The sequence below is a fragment of the Lathyrus oleraceus genome, chromosome 3 (assembly GCF_024323335.1).
Source record: "Lathyrus oleraceus cultivar Zhongwan6 chromosome 3, CAAS_Psat_ZW6_1.0, whole genome shotgun sequence".
Classification (NCBI taxonomy): Eukaryota; Viridiplantae; Streptophyta; class Magnoliopsida; order Fabales; family Fabaceae; genus Lathyrus; species Lathyrus oleraceus.
In genome coordinates, this window is record NC_066581.1 from 327,419,878 (window position 1) to 327,427,359 (window position 7,482).

The window sequence follows — 7,482 nt, forward strand, 5'->3', positions numbered from 1 at the left end:
CGGGGGAGTAATCTGAGCTGCCAGCTCTCGCCACCTCTGGGCGTATTCCTTAAATGTCTCTTTGTCCTTCTGGGACATAGCTCTGAGTTGATCACGGTCAGGAGCCATATCCACATTATATTTGTATTGCTTGACGAAGGCCTCGCCAAGATCGTTGAAGGAACGGATGTTTGCGCTATCTAGGCTCATATACCAACGAAGAGCTGCACCGAACAAACTATCCTGAAAATAATGGATCAGCAGTTGATCATTATCTGTTTGAGTAGACATTTTCCTGGCATACATAACCAGGTGACTGAGCGGGCAGGTGTTCCCCTTATACTTCTCAAAGTCAGGGACTTTGAATTTGACAGGAATCTTAACACCGGGAACCAAACATAGTTCAGCAGCAGACTTGCCGAACAAATCCTTCCCTCGAAGGGTCTTCAATTCCTTGCGGAGTTCAAGGAATTGGTCGTTCATCACATCCATCTTCTCATTAACATCTGGGCCCTCAGACAACTCAGAATGATAGATGGTGTCGTCTACCCTAGGAGTGGTATGCACGACAGGAGGAGGCATTGCAAGGACCGAGCTAGATGCCGACATGGAAGCAAATGTAGGAGCTGGAATATATGGCATAAAACCTGGAGGCATACCCCACGGAAACCCGGCTGGCATGGCTGGCATGAAATGGGCGCTGGCAGCTGGCACAGTTGACGCAACTACTTCAGATATAACAGTCCTCTGGGGAGGAGTTGCAGGCGGTGGAGACGGTTGATTCTGAGCAGCTAGAAACTGCTCCATCAGAGCGCTCAATCTGGCAACTTCTTCTTTCAGCTCATGGTTCTCTTGTTCAAGTTGATCCATCACTCTTGCAGAATTAGCTCGGGTGTAGTACCGATGAGTCAGCTTGTCTTCAAAATAAATGAAGAGCACAGAGTTAGGCCACAGACAAGAAGACCAGAACAACACCTGCTTATGCGAGATGATGCATGCAATGCTTGTGCATATGCTCTGTTTTTTATTTCAAGGAACTTTTAGGGTTCTATTTGCAAATTTTGAAATTTAAAACATTTAATCGCATATGGAAAATATCTCATCAAATATATTTGAGACAAAGAAGTACAGCATTGTCGATTATATTACAAGGGAAAAGGGAAATAAACATCCTATGGATCCCTAGAAGCTCGAGATGCTGGAAGACGAGATACACAAAGCCTCTTGATCTCTCTCTCATATGCTTCTTCCATATCCGCCTTCTCTTTAGCAAGTCGATCATACTTCCTCTTCCAGAACTTGGAAGACTGAGGAAGCAGAGAAGTCCAGGTATCATTCAGATCATCTATCACCCGATGCTCGAGGAATTCGATCAGAGCGTCCTTCTCCTTGATTTGCTGAAGTAATTCTTCTCTTTCACGGATCCAAGCACGTGAAAGGTCTTCTTCTCTCAACTCCTCTACACCTTGGTTAGGGAGGGTTGAAGGCCCAGCCACAACCAACGGTGTAGGTCTCGGATAATCGTATGGCATAAGATACTCTGATGCTCTCTGCCTGACCCAAGAAGTATACGGCTCCAAAGCAATGCAGTTCTTCGGACCCAACTCACTTCTACCCTTCTTGTGAATCTTGCGCCAAGCGCGGACCATCCTGGCTTTCAGGCCTTGGGGATCTTTACCCTCCTAAAAGAATACACCTTCTAACAGAATGTTATGAGGTTTATCCTTTAGGGGGAACCCAAGCTGACGACGTGCTAAGATAGGGTTGTAGCTGATCCCACCACCTTTACCAAGAAGAGGCACATTAGGGAATTCACCACAATAATCAATGATCTGAACTGTATCATACACGCGATCATACCAAGAGATATCGTCATTAGTGAGAGACATAAGTCTCGTAGACCACCGTAGACATCCCTTGTTCTCCTTGAAAGCAACCGTCTGCTGTAAGTGAGAAATAAACCACTTATACAACAGAGGCAAACATCACACAATAGCTCCTCCACCCTTTGCATTCCTCAGATGCAAAGAGAAATAGGTATCACCCAACAGAGTAGGAACGGGATTAAGAACTGAAAAGATCCTAATGGTGTTCACATCCACAAATTTGTCGATGTTGGGGAACAATACCAATCCATAGATGAGCAGCACGAATATGGCCTCAAAGGCATCCTCACTCATGGCCTTCCCATAAACGGTAGCTTGAGCGATGAGGAAATCAGAAGGAAGACCCCGAATTCCACCTTTGGTGGTCATATGCGCTTCAATCAGGGATTCATCTATGTGCAACAAATTTGCAATCTCTCGAGAAGTCGGAATACTCTCTAAGCCACTGAACGACACCTGATCCAGAATAGGAATACCCAAAAGATGAGCATACTCCTCAAGCGTAGGCAACAACTGAAAGTCCGGAAAAGAGAAGCAATGATACAGAGGATCATAGAACTGCGCCAAAGTACTCATCAACCCTTCATCAACCTGAGTAGTCAACAGAGGCAGAGGCTTCCCATAACGAGCTTTGAAACCCAAGGGATCTAATACATAAGATGTCAGATTCCTTAACTCTTTCAGATCGGGTTGTCGAAAGCTGTACTTCTTTGTATGCCTTTTTGGTCTTTCCATGTCTGAAAATTTTGCAAATAAACCCTTTAAGTTCCTTGAATTTTTTTTCCTGATTTTTCTGATGACATGAATGCAGATGAATGCATGAATGTATGAATGCAACAATCACACTCAAGGATCAAGCAAATCACACCAGACAAAGGTCATGGGAAAGCTCACAGTATCCTTAATATCAATCATCCATTTTGGTGGATTATGGTTTTCACCTTATCAACACCCAAGTTTCATTGATATTAACGGTACATGAACCAACTCAATCATCCTTAATATCAATCATCCATTTTGGTGGATTATGGTTTACACCTTATCAACACCCAAGTTCCATTGATATTAAGGATGTCTGAACGACTCAACCATGAATCACGGGTTTGTTGAGAGTCACGAGCAAGGAGTCTCGGTTAAGAACCACTCAAAGGGAGTGTACTAGGGTTTAGACCTGCCGAACATGTTCTACAAGAGGTTCCCATAGTCATCATCCCATCTTTCGAATATTATCGGAGGAACGAATACTCGTATTCCAAAAATATTCTCAAGAGAGACTCTTATGAGTGTAGTATCGCGTAACAATCGCATCAGATCTTACATCTGAACGACCTCCGCACTACATCCTAAAAATAGGCCAAGATGGGCTGGGTAAACTAAGGTCCTTGGCTTCTAAGGCACATGATTGAAAGAATAATGCCTAACCACAAATAACTTGTGTGGCATTTTTAATCCAACATGACCTCCACCAAGTGAATGGACTCGGAAGTCAACTTGCTAAGGAATACTCCACACAAGTTGACGAGACTATGCCATTCTCCTATCCTAAGGTGCACTCGAGTTCGGGTATAGAAATCATCTCACAGCGATCACCAAGCAAACAACAATTGTATATCAAGCAATTCACTCATTACAATCAATACAGTTATCCCAAATTATACCAAAATATGTCATATAACAAATAAACAATACCATACAACAAGGGTGAAAAGTAGGCAAAACCACCACGGAGATTGTGTCCCCAACAGAGTCGCCACTTTTCTGTAGCGGTGTATTAGTCACTTTATGATTTATTGATTAAATCAAAAGCAAAGCATACAAAGAATCGAGTCGCCACCGCACTTTTATTTATCCAAAGGAATGGCTAAAAAGCGAACAAAAGCCTAAGAAGTTTTACACATAGAAAACTAATGAAAAGATCAGAGATCTGGGTAAGGGGTTAATTACGCAATGGGAAGGTGTTAGGCACCCAAAACGTCCTAGGTACTCCTAGGGAGCCCTTTTCACAACTTGTTGTATGAAATGTTATTTGTTTATGAAATATTTATTGTGCAAACATGATTGAAGGGATGAGAAAAGAATATACAAGTTATTATTTTTGTGTTTGAATGGATGAACCCGTTGCCTACGTACCTTTCCATGGAAGGTAAGGATCAAAACGCCATAGTTCGTCTAAAAGATTTCCAAAAGTATGGGTGAATTCATTTTAAAACAAAAGCCCTAAGGTCTTTCGTTATCCACGGGAGAAAACTCAACCTATACAAACAACAAGTCCACCATGTGAGAAAAGCTTCAACTTGCTAGTGAGGGGTTAACCCTATAATAAGCAAGGAAGTCTTACAATTCAATCACTAAGGACAAAAGGTGAGATTAACATCAACCAACTAGGATAAATCAAACCTATGGCTAATGTGTGAAAACTTATCAAGAATGGACAAAGCCACAAAACAATTGAGTGAGTGAAATTAACCAATTAGGATTATTCACAAAAGTGGTCAAGATATGATTAGAATTCAATTCAAAAGAAGTATTATGAAAATGAAGTTTGAAAAATCAGAGGCTTAAGGCCTAGGTTTCTAATTTGAAAACAAATGAAAATGTTTGCACAATAGTTTTCTTGTTTTGGATTAACATGCAAATGGAGGTTTAAAGAAACAAAAAGGTGGGAGGGTTAAGGGAGTAAAACTTCTTAGATGTTCACCTCTTGAGATCATATGTAGATGATTCATGTGATTCCTTTGGAATAGGCAACAATGCAAATAACAGATGAACAAAAGTAAATGGATACCGGATGCCAATCAATGGACTTATTCCAATATCACAAAACAAAAAATGGATACCGGATGCCAATCAATGGACTTACACCAATCTCACAAAACAAAATGGATACCGGATGCCAATCAATGGACTTACACCAATCTCCTAAAACAAAATGGATACCAGATGCCAATCAATGGACTTACACCAATCTCCTAAAACAAAATGGATACCAGATGCCAATCAATGGACTTACACCAATCTCCTAAAACAAAAAGAAACATGGATACCAGATACCAATCAATGGACTTATACTAGTCTCACAAAACAAACAAAACAAGGATACCAGATGCCAATCAATGGACTTATACTAGTCTCCTACCATATCATAGGAAACAACTGCCAATCAATGGACTTATGCTTGCCTCCTCCATGGACAAAACAAAATGTTACAAAGTAATGAACAATGATTATGAAATGATATACAAGTAATGATGATACATGCACCAAGGCACACATAAGCAAATATGCACAGATGAATCAAGTAAGCAAACAAACAAGTCAATTAGCACACACTATATACAATCAATTAGGCTCAAGCAAGGTTAGGCTTTACAACCAACTGGAATGGGGTATTTTGAGCTCTTAAACCTAAAATTGAGAGTTAGGGTGAAGCAGATGAAAAGGAGATGAGGGGTGTGCCTCATAGCTCTTATCCCTGGTCAGGGAGAGCTTTGATCAATGGAAAGTGTGGGAGTTCAGAAAGTTGGAACTCTTCTCCACAAATGGTTGACTCTATAAGATCTTGGGTTCTTATTCACAATGCATCAACACATGGTGTGAGCAAAGTGAATGACACACTGAGTAGCAGGAGATGGATTACACATCTCTTTTATCTGCCAATTGCCTCTTAAGAGGACTTTACCTGCTTGGCACCAAAATTAAACAAGCACAAACATTGCCTCTTAAGGAGGGCTTCAGACAGGTGCCTACCAATAACAGTAGGTCTTCCAGACTACATGAAGATTAGTTATTATACCTAAGTGGTTAAGCACCCAAGCAAAGTAAAGTTCAAATGAACTTAAAGCAACTTAGGTACCTGTGGAAACAACTAAACAAATCAATACAATACTCAGACAAACAGACAACAGTCAATAAGTAACAGACAATCCCAATGTACAAAATGTGTAAGCCATAAGGCAAACTCAAATGAGTTAGCATCAACCTACAAGACACACAAATGTTAGTAATCAAAAGCAAATATCAATATTCACATGATGAAGCATCATCAACTATGGAACTTGGATGCTTAAACCTGAAATCAAAACTCACATGTAAGCAACAAACCACTAGGTCAAAGCCTAGGGTCAAAGATGAAGAAAAAATTCAAAACGGGGGCTGAAATTTAACACAAAGCAACTTCAAGCACATATTGACATATCCTAAAAAGGCTCACATCAAAATCATTCACCAAATGCATTTCATGATCAAGTGAAGTTCAAGACAATTTCAAAGCTCATATGTGATCAACATGAATGAAAAATTCAAATCAAAACAGAAATGATTCAAATAATTCTGGAAAAATTCATGAGTAATCAAGACATCCATAACATGTATCATACAAAAAAATCAGAAACATTGGAGATCATTTGGCATGGAAATCACATTGTACAAGTTGAACATTCAAAGGAGTGACACAAATTGTCACACCAAGTTAACACAAGCATAAAACAGAAATGGTAATTGAGAAAAATTTCAAACCAAAACCAAAATGTCGAGCAATGTGTCTAGATTCATCATGCAAAATTTCAAAACCATTGGATAAGAAACAAGGATTTTATGATGGAAAGAACAAGGCAATATCACACATGAATATATATTCAATCATCCTAGGACAAATTATTTTTCAAGCCAGGCACAACTTGCAAATTCATACTCATAAAAAACTAGACAGAATAAGGAGCAATTTGCAAAAAATTGGGATCAATTTGGATGAGTTTTCAATTTGTTGTGATTTTTCTAAGTTGAGGAAAAAATTAAAAATAAAAATGGACATGATATGTGAAAATAGGAGGGAAAGTATGAAAATGAAATAACATTTGAAAAAACGCCTCAGCCAAGGATCGAACCCGGTGAGGATTCAAAAAGAAGCGCGCGCTTCCAAAGCGACTGCGTTTCCCTGTAAAACCCTAGCGCGCGTTGAGTTCGTAGCTAATTGGAATTTCGTAGCAAAATCTTAGCGAACTGGTAGCAAAACCTGGAAACGTGACGATCTTCATCTTCCTCATGAAGATGAAGACGAACTTCAAAGCAGATTTCCAGAAAAACCAAAACATGTCCAGAAATCACAAACAATAACATCATTCAACAGGTTTTTTCATGGTGAGCACGGATCAAGCAATGAATCATTCAGAAACATCATATATTATTCAAATCGAAGAAAAGAAGAATTGACATCAAAACTTGAATCATGCATATCTTCATCAATAATGCATCATTTCACTTCATTTTTTCACCAGCATGCTCATCAATCAAAGATCTACATGAATATCACAATGAATTTCAAAATAATTGAGATCGAAAACTGACCTTCTTGAAGAACAGAAACTGGAATCGTGCTCTACAAAGCTCAGCCATGGCTCAAAGTTCCTCTATGATGTTTGTGGAGCTGACTGCTGGTGAGATTGAAGCTCAATTGCACGTGAATCCAGTAGATTTTGAGAATTCCATGGATGCTTCAAGCTTCGAGTATGAACAAATATGGCACGATTCCTTCCAATTCCACGTTCAAACTTGCTCAGAAACACTTCCTAATCATGAATCTATCAAAAGGAATGGCTCTTGTGTGAAGAATTTGGAAAAT